Raw genomic sequence first — 14,353 nt, forward strand, 5'->3', positions numbered from 1 at the left:
ATTTGGCTTAATGTACCATATGCCGCAGCACATAGATCAGAAAATGACCCTTTAAGTCATGAAATTAGAGTGAATTTTAGAAAGAGAAATCAAAAACACATAAGAAGGAGAAGAGAAGAAGCAAGGGTTAATTAGGGCAAGAGGTTTCAGAGCATTGGAAGGTACTTCCAATCAGTAACTTATTGAGTAAGTTACATGTAACCTTTACCTTCCATTCTACCTAAATTTCTCTAAATATGAGTTATAAAGAAGTTGAATCAGGGAAATGTAAGAGTTTTCATTCTTACCTAAAAGTAATAAAAAGGTTCTTGTGAGTTAAATTAGAGCTTTGCAACTAGTTTAGAGCTAAGAGATAAAGCTTTAAACCCATAGCCTCAATTTAGCCTTAATTCATTGAGATTTTAGAGTGAAAATCATGTTTTAGTGGAGTTAGATCATTTAAAGTGATATAGAGTGATAATTGAGCAATAACTAGCTTAAAATACATAAGTGAAAAGGAATGGATGGCTAGTTATAGCCATAGTTGATAGTTAATTGTTTTTAGTCAATTGAACTAATTGACTAATTATGCCAATTTTGTTTATATTAACATATCTCCTGAGTAAAGTTGAAAAAGGAAGCCTATAGAGAGTGGTAGTGGTAATTAAAATTCATGGATAATCTATTTAGTGACAGAAGGGTTGAGGTAACAGAATTATTTTTTCTATTTGACTATTTATTATAACTATGTGTAAGTATGCTATTTAGTGCATGAAATGGTTTTAAACTAAGTATGATTTATGGCATTTTGTGAATGTTACATGAAATGGCTTTTATCAAATAGAATGATTAGAATATGTGATTTCATATGTTTTGTCTATATATATGCTATATATTAAAAAACATGTATGGCGGTGATTGGGAACCTATGATTGGTTCAGAAAGCATGATCATAGGGGTAGTAGTTCACCCATGTGGAGTGTAGTGATAAGATCATATGGCATATTCTTCTTAATGCCCAACAGGGTGCAGTATTGGAGAATTGTATCTTTTTAGTGCCTTTTGATATGCGGTATTGGAGATTATCTTCTTAGTACCTTTAAAGTTGTGGTGTTAGAGATTTAAACTCCTTAGTATCAATATGATACGGTGTTGAAGTCAATGACATCCCATTGTGAGTATTAGGAAAAGTTATAGTCTAAAATAAGATAAAACGTCTTTAGCCGGGTGATTTTATCACCAAAGGTGAGTTCAAGACTAATGAGAATGTATATTAGTCTAAGGCAAGCTTATGGTTTCAAGTCAAGGTGATTTGGAGGTTTAGTTAGTAGTGATCATGCTATATGTGGAAAAATGGTAAAAAGTGAGGAATACAATCGTAAAGGAAGTGAAATGATATATGTTGATGTGATGTAATGTGAAACATGTGATATATGATATGTTTATTTATATATTATGCTATAATTTCATATAGTTGCATGTAGTAGTTAACAGTAATAAGTTATTTTGTTACTAAAATTTTTATCTCACCCTTATCATTACAATTTTACAATATAGAGTAGTGATCAGGGCAATGAAAAAGAGTCTGGACCACTATAATGGTGCCATGGTCGTATAAAAGCTTTAAGTTTATGTAATGAATTAATTTAGTGTGAATTTTATGTATATGAGTTTCCATAGGGTTGCATGTATGATTTGAATGGTTATAAGTTATTGAATGTAAAGATAATGGTGAATGTTGTGAATTTTGGTTAATCTTAGCCCATGTGTGAAAATTTATGATAAAATGAATGGTATAGGCTAAGATTTAGTGACGAATATATAATGAATGTGGATATATGTGATTTTGTGGTAAAAAAAACTCCAAGTGGGCTAAATTGTGATAAATTTAAAAAGTTATGCTTTTATGAAAATTGGCTATTGAACGGCCAAATTATGACATACATGTATATCTATGATGAAATGTGGTCACTTGGGTGTGTTAAGTTTTTGCAAAAAAGTAACTTTTTACACCCTGAATGTTCAAATTTTAATCCGACTATTAGATTGTGTCCAAACCTATCTCATTAGTTAGCTTATGAGATAAGCTATATGTGGGCTCTTGAATCACTTAGATCGGACGTCGTATGTAAAAACAACACGCATTGAAAGTTTGTCATTTCTGCTATTAAATGATAGCAACAAATTCAGACTTGTGCACCGCGCGTATGGCATGTCACAGTGTTGCACAAAACATAGAGAAGATTAAGGTGTGTGGCTCTATGCACGGCACAAGTGTTGCTTGTTGTGGTACATGGCCCCTAATCTAACCTAATTTTGTGATTTTCAACACATGCAATTAATGTTATAAATGCATACGAGTTATTTCCACTGCACATTATTCAAATGTCATATGATTTTGACGATCTTGCAAAATGAATCTTAGGCCTAAGCCTTTCAAACAAAATATTTGATTACTATTTGGTATTTTGGAATGGTGATTTAATTAATCTTCTCTTATATCTAGCGGATATAAGATGAGGTTACACAATGAAAGACAAATGGTGGATTAAAGCAACGCAAGATGAAATTAGTGCATTAGAAAGGAATAAGACATAGGAAGCAATGGATCTACCGCTTAAGTAAGAAAGCTACAGGGTGTAAATGGATTTTTAAAAAGAAATTTAATGTAAATGGGCCCCTAAATAAATTAAAGACCAAATTAATTGCTAAAGGATTTAGTCAAATAGAAGGCATTGATTATGTCAAAACATTTTCCCTAGCTATAAAATGACTGTAGTGCATTCTATTTTAGTTATTGCTGCATATAATAATTAGGACATATTTCAAGACATTAATAACACTTTTTTACAAGGGAACATAGATGAAGAAATATATATGAAATTTCCTTTAAGGTTTAGTAAGGAGGGGGAGAAAAAGGTGTGTAAGGTAACTAAATTCCAATATGGATTAAAACAAGTAGCTTGGCAATGGAATGTAAAATTGTGTGAAGCTTTAACTGTTGGTGGTTTTATTCAAAGAAAATATGGTTATTCCTTATTTACTAGACAATAAAGATGAGTTCATTATTATTTTGGCCTATGTAGATGATTTAGTTATAATCATAAATAGTATAATAGGGAGAGAGAAAAATAAAGATTTTCTACATGCAAATTTTAAAATTAAGGATTTTGGTTTATTGAAATATGTCCTTAGCATTAAGGTTGCTAAGTCAACAAAAGGATTAATACTTAATCAATGGAAATACACTTCAAACTTGATAGTTGCTACTGGTTTAGGAGCCTTAAAGCCAATGAATGTTCCAATAAATCTAAGTTTAAATCTTTATAATGAACCTAAAGATAGGGAGAAAGATGAATTGCTAAAGGATCCTACTAGATATAGACATTTAATAGAAAAGTTTTTATATGTAACTACAACTAGTTCTGATGTCAGTTACATAGTTTCATTGTTGAGTCATTTTATGAGAAACCCTAGAAAATCACACTTAAATGCTGCCTTTAACATTGTGAAATATATGAGAAAGGATCCTAGGAAGGGTCTCTTCTTTCCTTCTTTAGGAAACATTAAGGTAAAGGAGTTTTGTGATTAAGATTGGGCTTCATGCTCAAAATCTTGCAAATCTATTACAGGCAATTTAATTAAGCTAGGTAAAGCCATCATTTCTTAGAAATCAAAGAAATAGGCTATAGTCTCAAGGTCCTCTACTAAAGCAGAGTATAGAACCTTAGGAAGAATTGTATCTGAGGTTATTTGCCTCATTGAAAGACTTGCATATTTTTTATTTAACTCCTATTTATATTTAATGTGACATTAAAGTTGCAATCGAAATCTCTTTAAATCTGGTTTATCACAAAAAGGACAAAACATATCGAGATTGACTGTCATTTTATGAGGGAGAAGCTTCAAGATGGTATGGTTAGTTTGAAGTACGTGATGTTAGGAGAACAAGCAAATGCTTTAACAAAGGCACTTGGTAGAAAAGCTTAGGGATGCTTGTTATCCAAGTTGGCAGCCTTAAATATCTTCGAGTCTAACTTGAAGGGGAGTGTTAAGAGTTAGTTGTTGTTATGGGTCAGAACAAAAGTCATTCAGAGTCATGTGGCCAACTGGTTACTTATTTTTATTTTTGGGCCTGCGTGCCTATGTTTTACATTTACGCTTGTGTGTCATTTTACTTCTTTTGTTTCTCTTTTAGTTTTGTTTCTTGGTTTCTTGCTAGGCCATGCCTATATAAGGCTTGTCTCTAATCCAGTCTTATTAGGTTGTTAATATGAGTAGCAGATCCTTATGTAAATTTTTTGGGCTTAGCAGCCTATAGTGACTTATTGAATAAAATTAGAAATATTCAAATTATTTTGGCATTATAATAGTGGAAGAATCAAGTTTTTGTATTCATTGACAAATACCATTTTAAGAAAAGCACCCCACCCTTAAAATTTTGTCAAATAATTAGGAATGGAGTATGTTGTATTATGTTCAGTAATTGTAATTATAATTAGTGTGACTAATGTATTTACAACTTTGACTATGAGTATTTAACACTTCAAATAATGTGAACTTAAAAGTCTTAGTGCAGGAATTTAACACTAAGGGCCAAATTTAATAGTAACATTAAGGACAATTCAATCATCACAATTTATTAATTTTCTTTTAGAATTTCATAAATCCGTGATCATTTAGCATAAATAACTTTTAATTTTGATGCTCATAAAAAATTTTCATTAAAATTTGGTAGAATTTTCATGCATTTAACTAGGGATTTAGATCATTTTCATACTTTCTCTTAATACATCTCTCTCTATCCAATCTCAACCATTCATTTAACTATTGGTTTGGTTTAATGGTGTGAGATTGCTAGTTATGACGTTAAAGTAAATCGATTATTCACTATTATCATTTAAATTCTTTTGAAAATAAGACTACAATGTTTTAGTAATGATAACCATTAAATGAATATTATATTTATTTTCATGTTATAGTTAGCAATCACACGCCATTGAACCAAAACAATATTTAAATAAATAGTTGAGATTGGGTATCGAGAGATGTATTAAGAGAGAGTATGGAAATGATTCAAATCCATAAATTAATGAATGTGCATCACATCCTCATTATTTGTTCATGGAACAAATGAAAATGAACACCCTTTTTTTTGTCAACAATAGATATTTCATTCAAACTTGAAGGAGCAACAACATTTGAAGATAAGAATAACAAGAAATCCAAGGTAGCAAAAGAAAAAAAAAGACAATAAAACAACAACTAAAACTCAAGAGATCACAACTTAGCCAATTCTTGATCTCGAATAATCTTTCTTTTGAGGTAGGTTTGAAGCAAGGGAAGCCTTCATAACATTCACTGCTAGAATATGGGACAAATGAAGTAGTGGTGTCTCCACCCACCCTATCGGATACACATCATTATTAGCATTGGTCGCTAGGTGATTAGCTACCTTATTCCTTTCACAATGAGTGAAAGAAATAGAAAACCTAGCATTGGAAGTCATAAAGTCTAGGCTATCAAGAACCAAACCCCTGCAAAGCCATTCACAATGCTCAAGCTTGTGATCATTCAAGCAATTCACCAAGGTCAGACAATCACTTTCAAACACTACTTTATCTTACCCCAAATCAACAAGTAGCATCATAGCTTTTTTCAAGGCTAGAGCTTCAATCATAAATGCCAAGATAGATTTTACTTTCTCCACAAAGGCCCATCTAAGCCTGCCATGCTCATCCCTACAAAGTATTCCAATAGCAGTAGTATTATCAATAAGATTGAAAGCCCCATCACAATTAATTTATAGGTACCCCAAGTCGAGAAAACACTAATGACTAATTTGGGCATCATATACAACATTGTCATTTAATTGTTTACTACCACAAACAGCCCAAAACTCTAATGCTGACACTTTAGCCTTCAATATAATTGCTAAAGGATCAATTTTTTCATGATTAAATACAAAGTCATTTCTAGCCTTCCATTTAAGCCATAATATCCAGCTCAAATGTGCAATATCAAAGTCAGAGAAAGGGCTTTTTGAATCGATAATTTCTAACCACAAATTTTTAAAACTAGTAATTTTGCAAGGATCAACAACAAAGGAGAAATCATTTTCAAACCAAACATATGTTCATTAAAAACACACGCGCACATGCACGCACATGCGCGTGCACACACGAAACAAAATTAAATTTGTTCATTGAATGTAGATAGCGCTTATATATATATATATATATATACTTACAGAATAACTTTTATTACACCATGAGCCTATACAATTTTAAATAAAAAAACAGTTAAGTCCCAAAACACTGAATTAATACCAGCTAAGTTTCCAACAAATTTTTTTAAAAAAATAAATTAAAAATATCAATTCAAATTATTACAAATCCAATAGTTTCAATTGCAAATGAGTATTTAAATATCATAAGTAACTTATAAATTGTAGCAAAAGTTTCTATTTATAACTGTTTGAATTGATATTTATAATTTATTTTGTAAAAAAATTTATTGAGGACCTTACTATCATTAATTCATTCTTTTAAAACTTAACTGTCATTCTCCCATTTTAAAATTGTAGATTATTTAACTGATGATTTTATTCTATTATTTATTTTTATCCTATTCATTCACTGTGATGATTATAGCTACAATTTAATAGTACAGTTTAAAGAATTAATAATTAATGATATGTATAAAGCAAGTTCAATGATAATACCCAAGTATAAAATTAAATAAAGAGAATATATAATTATTAGTCATAATAGTTTTATCAAATTTTATTTTTAATTTCTATTATTTTTTTCAGTGTTTCAATTCTTATAGTGATTGAAAACATTGAAAATGTAGGACCTGGATAACAAGCGTCATCCAATTTTGCTGAATTATAAGGAATGAAAACAATGAAAAAACTATTGGAGGAAAAAAGCAAAGCCTGATAAAAATATAGGAACTGATAATTGTATTTTTTAAAAACAATATAAAAGGTAAACAATAAGTTTATTCATTATTTCCTGGTGATCTTATCCATCATCGTGTGCTTTCATGTCTGGAAATCTCATTATCCGTGTAATAAATTTTTTGTTACATTTGTTCAATAATATTAATACTACCTGGAGCAGAATTTCTTTTTTTTTTAATAAGAAAATTTATTCCAAACTATCAGGCATGTTGACTTGCATACTATAAGCCCGCTATAGAGTTGGGCCTGCACGTAGGCCAACAATTAAAGATGGGCCTAGAGAAAGTAGGCCCATTAACATTATGATAAACAGTAATGTGTCAAAGCCCACCAATAAATGTACAAAAAATTGAATATCTAAAGCTCTAGCAAACACAATATAGGGAAGAGAGATTTAAATACATATAAAAAAAGGTGTTCGTATCGAATATTCAATCACAAACATGATTGTCAATAATAGGAAGACATTTGTAATAAGTAATAAAAAAAGAAAAAAGCCAAAATGTTTATTCATTAGAAGATGATTATTATGTATGTATGTAGGTATGTAGGTATATGTATGCATGTGTGTATACAAAGATGAATAAATAAACTGACGAAAACGGCATGAGATGCAGAATATGATGGCATTTGGTGTTCAACTACTTAAGGAATTGACGTTCCGTCCCAAAAGTTATAAAATGAGTTGATATTTCTAGAATAATGTTGTGAATGATTAAAATATTTTCTTATTATTTTTCGTGGATGGTAAAATAAATTTTTTTTGCTTTAATCATTATTATTATTGTTTGTTGTAAATTTTTTTGCTCATTGAAAATTTGTTATCTTATTACTTGTATGTATTAAAAATATCGTTCATGACAGAAAAAAGATTAAATATAAAATATAAATATATTTATGTGCCAATTATTTTTTTGTTATCCACTCAAACAAAAGAACTCACATGTTATTACTATAGTATAAAAAATTGGGTCAATCTATATGTTTAAATCAGAGAATTGTTAATAAAATGTTTTGCATATAACCAATTTGATCATGATTTGATTATACTTTTGGCCATTATATTAATTCTTGACTAAATATTTTAATAGATTTAATGACTGGTTTGATTTTCAGTATCTTATAATTTTTTTAATTTTCTCTTTGGTTAGTGCATTCTTTTGTTTTGTTTTTTGGCCAATTGTAGTGCATTCTATTTGATGATAGAAATAATATTTGTATCATTAGTTTTCCTTTTCTTTTGAAATGTTCCAACATTTCTTAAAAATTTATAGGAATCTTAATTGATCTTTTCCACTGATCATTATAAATATTTCCATATTATTTCTAAATACCTATTTAAAACAAAATATTTCCATATTATTTATTTTTATGTATTAATTTATTGATTATATACATGGTTATAATATAAATATTTATATCTCTTATCCATATCTTAAAATGTCAAAAATTATTTTATATTCCCTTCATCTTAATTTATAAGACAGTTTTATACAAAATCATATATACCAAATAAATTTTATTAAATACACATAATAATCTTATTTTTTTAAGATAAAATATTAATACTTAATTTGTGAAAGAATATTAAAGAGATAATATAATAGAAAGAGTAATATTAAAAAATATCATCAATAAAATTTTATTTTTATTAAAATTTCTGTTAAATCTTACTCAAAAAACATTTTATGGACGTAGTATTATAATTATAATGTTGCGTCTTGTCATTTCTACATTCGTATTTGTGGATCATAAAAAACTAGTTAAAGATTTTATTAGCAGGAAACAAGGTATTCTAAAATGAGCTGGATGTGGACCCCATGACAGGTCACTCAATTCACATTCTCCTATGCGACTTTTGCTTTATTTATATTTTTTTTATTTTTAATTTTTTGTGAGGCTTTGCAGAATTATGCAGTGATCCCCACTTTCTTCAGTCAAACTGAATTGGAGACAGCTGCCACCTTCTGTCATCCTATCCTTTATTTTTCTTTTTTCTGATTTTTCCTCCACTTCCGGAAGCTATGATTCCCTACTTCCCCCATTACCATCTTTCCCGTGCACCTCCCCCTTCATGAATTTTTTTTATTTTGGGTATGATCACCTTCGTTGATTTAGATAATGAGTTTATGATTTTTTTTTATATTTCATATGGATCCATAAATATTTTTTAAAAAAGTTAGATTAAACTTGAATTGATGTGAAATATGCATTAAAAAAACTCATATTTAGGAGTTTAGTCAAAATTTGAGAGTTGATTAATTATAGACTTTCAAGAATATCTGGGAATCTCTTTCTTTTATAAGAGAGTTAGTAAAAATATGTTCCTCCCACTCATCCAAAAAGTCTAACAGGAATTATTTTCGTAGAACAAAACATTTTTTATCATGTCAAGTAGAATGATTTTGATTAAATCTGTCATCTTCTCTCTTCCATCCTATTTCATGCAAACCATATTGCTCCTCAAGAGTATCTTGATAGAGGTAGATAAACATAGTAGAAAATTCCTTTGGTCTAATAGGGACAATCAAAGGGAACTATACTTGATCTCTTGGAGTAAAATTAAAGAACAGAAGCACTTGGGTGGTTTAGGGATCAAAGATCTCCACATCTAGAACAAAACTTTTTCTTATGAAACTATGTTAGGGCCTTCTCACCAAGCTTGATTGTTTGAGGTTTCAATGCCTAAAAGCAAAGTACAGTTGTGGGGCTTGTATCACTTGTTTTGTTAATTATTAAGAAACAAGCTGCATCACATACTTGAAACAATATCTTCAACCTTGGAGGATTTCATGAAAGGAGTTACTAGGAAAGTGAGAAATTGAAGCTACAACTAGCTTTTGGTGGGATCAATGGGCACCAATTGAACAGCTCTTAATTAGTTCTGTGTCTAGATTTGACCACCCTTTGGATCCACATGTGAGGGTGCATGACTTTGTTCTCCCACCGGGTATTTGGAATATATATATATACAGAATTATTGCTCGATTTCATCTCTCTTGACATCATTAATAGAATATTTGTTGTTCAATACCTTGTCTAAACCCCCTTAACGATGTGTTATAGTGGAGAGATGATAGTGATGGTAATTTTTTAGTTAAGTCTATTTATAATTTCTTGTCGGGTAATGTATTTGCTAACAAGAATCTGATTTGGAAATGTTTATGGAAGGGGCCTCTCTTTAAGCATTATTAATATAAGAAATCTAGCACAGAGCCATTCGATTAGGGGCCAACAAAATAAAAAGAAAGAAAAAGAAAAACAATGAAAGAATGTAAGATGAGAAAAACATTAAAAAAAACAAAAGAAAGAGAGAAGGAAAAGAAGAAGAAGAATTTGAATAGCTCTAAGGCCTTTGATATTAAAAAAAGGTACGAGCTCAAGCAAGAGAAAAATGAAAAAAAAACAGAGAGAGAGAGAGAGAGAGAAGTAGTGGAGGAAATATTAGAATATAAAAGAAATCTTATATTTAAAGATTAAACGATAAATTATAAATATATAAGTTTAGTAAATATCTAACTAAGTGACTTAAGCTATTTTAGTGGAATATACTTTTCTTAAACATTCTTAATAGAAGAAATCTAACTGCCTCTATAGGAAAAAATTGAATTTTTTTTTTTTCAACAGGAGTTGCATGAGAGAATTTTTAGGAACCAATTGATAGCTGAAAGAGGGCTTACTATTGATGCAAATTATCCTTTTTAGAGTGATAATGACGAGAGCACCATTCTTATTCTCATAGATTGCTTGAGAGACAAAAACACATAGAAGGAATTTATTAATCAGATTTTTCACAACCATTCTTTCTTATGCAACGTGTGGGAATGAATAAACTGGAATATTAATCACCAAATTATTGGTGGACACTTCCAGCATTGGCCTTTGATTAAAGTGTTTGGACATAATCTACTACTCTTTGTGGGTAAATAAGTGCAAAGGAGTCTTTGAGAGCACCTAATACAATGCTGGCCATCAGTAGCGGAGCCACATTGCGTTGAGACACTTTGAAAAAATTACAAGTGGGGTATATAAAATTTACAATTTTGCACCTCTTATTCTTGATATTTTTCACTTTCTGAATCAAATGAAAAATATTTAGACTCAACAACTTATTAAATATATAATATTTTAATGATCTAGATAAGATATGAAGAGCATATTTACAATAAAAAAATCATATCAGTCTATTCAATATATTTTTTTAAAAATGAAAAATAATGATAAAACTATTTATATTATTATAATTTTAATCCTAACATAGTTATTATTTTAAAAAAACATTAATTTTTTATTAAATTATTTCTCATCTCTGATTCAGGGTCTTTGCTCCGCCACCATTGGCCATGTACTTCATGCACGCATGAGAAAGCTAGTGGAGGAAAATAAGAGACTTGGAGATAACCACACCAATATAGGAAACGACCATGGCTGCAAATGTGATGCACCATCGCAAGGTTTGCTCAGAATTGATGTAGATGCTTCTTACTTCAAAGTCAAAATCGCTCACCATGTGGTGGTTTGGAGCGAAACTTATATGGCAAGTGGATAAGCGGCTTTATTTGCAATAGCAAAAATAGCAATCAAGAATTATTGAAGTGTATTTATATAAGTTAAGGAATATTTATTGTCAAAATTTGAATAAATATTTGTTAATTATTCATGTTAATCCTTTATCAACAAGTATCCATTCAGACTTTAACAATAACTCATTATAAAATTAATAATGATCTATTTAGACTAGTTTTTCATTTGAGTTTTGATAATAACTAGTCCTTAATTAATATAAACTTGTTCCATTAGCACTTGATTGCTATTTTCTCTTTGCAATTTGGTCAACATACCAATTATCATTGTAGAGATTAAAGATATTAAATATTACGCCCAATTGTGTTTAAGCCTTAATCCTAGAATGTGTGACCATCATCTTCTCTTGTGGGGGTTTGTCTCACTGATTTATGTTCATTTGCACTTGCTTTTGTGCTTTTCTAGCCTCGGCTGGGGGGGAGAAAGCCCAAATTTTGTTTATTATTTTCATAAATACTTCGTCCGTTTAAAAATATAAAGTATTTTTAATTTTTTAAAATATAATCATTGTCCTTTTTTAAAAAAATGCCCCTATTATTATAGGATGTTTAATAAGAGTAAATGTAAAAAGATAGAATTAGTTGAAAAGTGGGTAACTACTTTATTGGAGGATGAGATTCAGTTAAAAATACTTTACATTTTTAAACGAAACGAGTATTTTTTTTTCTGTAAAATATTTTATATCTAATATATACTATCAATTCGTATTCAAACTTTGTTGAATTCACATCAGAGTAGAATTCACCAAGTAAGATTCGAATATTATCGAATCAAAATAAGGGTAGCTTTTCTGGTTGCATTTTTTTACATTCATATATGTTCGAGCCCAAAACCTCATCCTAATTAATGGCCAAATTCTTTTCATTAATACCAATAATAATTAATACCAAAAAATTTTTATTTTTTTAATAGTGATTTAAATAAAATACAATGAATTTGCTTCAAGTTCATGAAAATCATAGAGGCCCTATTTTACTTAACAAAAAAAAAATTATAGGGGCCTCTTTTATTTTTAGGAAAAGCACAATAATCAGTCCCAATAATTTTATTGAGTTTCACTTTTAGTTCTCATATTTTTTTTTGGTATTTTAAGTCAATTTTATTTTGAATGAGGTTTGTTATTTAAGTCTTTATAATTTCAGTGTTTCGTTCCCTATAAAGATTAAAAACGTTAAAAAAATTATAGAAATTAAATGTAAAACCTGATGAAATTATGGAAATTAATGATTTTATTTTTCCTTATTTTTATAACTTACACTTTAGTTTATTTTTAATACTGTTAAAAATATTTTATTTAAGAATACTTAATTATATTAATTAAATAATATTAAATAAAAATTAAATTATTAATTTTTTCCAATAATATATTTATCTTGTCTCTCCCCTATTTTTAATAATTTTATCATTATATTTACAGAAATTCTTTACAAAATATTAAAATTAATAAAATAAAAAAATATTAATTAATTTATCTCTTGTTATATTAAATTCTTCAGTCATTTTCTTGCCAAGGAATTTTCTAATTCGTTAAATTTTATTGATGAATTTTTGAAATATTATTTTTATCAACTTATATAAAAAATAATATTAAAAAATTAGTATATAAATAATTTTATATAACTAAAGATTAAATTTTTTAAAATATATGCACAATAAGTATCATTTGAAAACTTGAATGACAGTTAAACAATATTTACATTAAATGTAGATATTTTAGTCCAAAACTTGTTATTTAGTGGTCAATTAACGGCTAAATAAATGTAAATGATATTTTAAAAATAAAGGAAAAATATGTGTTATGTAAATTTTTATTTCAATAAAATTATATATATATTTTAAAAATAAAAAAGAATGTCTCTATAATTAAAATAAACTAGAGGGAAAATTGATGTATTTTATTTTAATAGTTTTATATTCTACGAGCGTAAGAAATGTTAGCAAATAAAATGGCTCGTATACACTTGGTTGAAATATGAGATTGGGTAAGTTAATTGTTGATAAAGATTTAAATTTTTAAAACTACTCTTCGGGACCAATATCATCGTCTAAAAATCAAAATATGTAATGACTAAAATATAGACAAAGATAAAGATTTTTTATATATATACACTCATAAGGATTTTTTTTTTTAAGCTACGAACGTCTTTCTGGAAAAAATAAAAGTTGTCACCCAAAAAACAAATACATGTGTCAATACTAAATCTAGTAGTCAATTATAGGAGTGAGAAGAAATAATGAACTGTATAATAATAAAATTCAATAGTCAATTATAGGGGCGAGGATGAAAATGAAGATCCATGCAAATTTGGCACTATCACAAGCAAATTCCTTTGGACTAATGTTATCTTTTTTTCCAGAGAAAAACTTTAGATTTTCTTCTTTTTTATATAACTATTTAGCGAAATTAGATTCAAGTATTATCCGGCCTAATTGAGTATAGCTTTTTCAAAAATATTTTTTACATTTATATATATTTAAACTTAAGACCTTGCGTTTAAGTAATCATACTTCTTTTGACGCTTAGACCACCACCTATTGGTATACTTAAGATTTTCACTCCCTATGATTGATTACTAATTGTGTGTTGTCATATTTAATTCTCTTATGTGACTGTTAAATATTTTTTATTTTGGAGAAAAATTTGTATAAATCTTGATTTTAGCTTCACCCTTATAATTGCCCGCTAAATTTGATATTGGAACATGCAAATTCTTTTTTTAGTTGCTTTTAGTGTACTCTCTCCTGTCCTTGATATAAGCATTATAGAATAATTAATTTTTTTCTAATTTTACTTCTCATTTAATTATTATGATTTAGGGAAAA

Source organism: Prosopis cineraria, unplaced genomic scaffold, assembly GCF_029017545.1.
Source record: "Prosopis cineraria cultivar Desert tree isolate PC_DT_omini unplaced genomic scaffold, ASM2901754v1 PC7, whole genome shotgun sequence".
In the NCBI taxonomy this organism is placed as follows: domain Eukaryota; kingdom Viridiplantae; phylum Streptophyta; class Magnoliopsida; order Fabales; family Fabaceae; genus Prosopis; species Prosopis cineraria.